Below are 1,064 nucleotides of genomic sequence, written 5' to 3' on the forward strand. Positions count from 1 at the left end.
GGTACTGAAATGGCCAGCCTGCAGTCCAGATCTTTCACCTATAGAGAACATTTGGCGCATCATAAAGAGGAAGGTGCGACAAAGAAGGCCCAAGACGATTGAACAGTTAGAGGCCTGTATTAGACATGAATGGGAGAGCATTCCTATTTCTAAACTTGAGAAACTGGTCTCCTCTGTCCCCAGACGTCTGTTGAGTGTTGTAAGAAGAAGGAGGGATGCCACACAGTGGTAAAAATGGACTTGTCCCAACTTTTTTGGGATTTGTTGATGCCATGAAATTTGGAAACAACAGATTTTTCCCTTAAAATGATACATTCTCTCAGTTTAAACTTTTGATCTGTGATTTGTGTTCTATTCTGAATAAAATATTAGATGTTGGTACCTCCACATCATTGCATTCAGTTTTTATTCACAAGTTGTTTAGTGTCCCAACTTTTTTGGAATCTGGTTTGTAATTTCAGTGTCCTGAGATGACATCTGTTGTGACTTGGCGCTTTATAAATAAACTGAATTGCAGTGAATTAAAACAGTAAGCACAGTGAAATATAATAATTATTTCATAAAGAACTTCGTCACAAATCAAAACTCTGCACTTAATATGACGTAAAACGACTTCTCAGTGGTTGGACATCAGTGCTGCCCAACTGTCCTTAGAGGCGTCCCCTTAGGATCAGGTCCCTCAGGACATGTCTTAATAGGACAGCATGTTAGCACACTGGAGACTGCCCACAGTGGAACAGATTGTTACTGTTCGAATAGTTTTGTTTCTCTTTGCAGCCTTCTGCAGGGGTCTCCACAGAGAGCTAACCTGCTCCAAGACAGGATGTTCTTCAGGACTCGAACCTGCAGCCTCGGGGTTACGAGACCGCCGCACTGACCGCATAGCTACTGCGACCCCGTTATAGTACCGATGATTGTTAAACAAATTCCCACAGGAACGTCCACTTGAATGTTGCTCTTGTTCAACCGTGCGGTCTGTTTGTGTTTGTTTCAGGTAAACAAAGTCATTTACAGATCTGACAAAGATACAACGAGCTCAAAAAAAACTAAATTCATTTCTTGAG

General features: G+C 41.6%; 1 protein-coding gene across 1 annotated transcript in view; it reads right to left on the reverse strand.

Moving 5' to 3' along the window:
- LOC119421992 (protein Wiz) overlaps positions 1-1,064 on the reverse strand; it is a 23,535-nt gene that overhangs the window by 1,667 nt on the left and 20,804 nt on the right. The gene's annotated exons all lie outside the window — the stretch shown is intronic.

The sequence above is a fragment of the Nematolebias whitei genome, chromosome 15, assembly GCF_014905685.2.
Source record: "Nematolebias whitei isolate Nwh7 chromosome 15, NemWhi1, whole genome shotgun sequence".
NCBI lineage: Eukaryota > Metazoa > Chordata > Actinopteri > Cyprinodontiformes > Rivulidae > Nematolebias > Nematolebias whitei.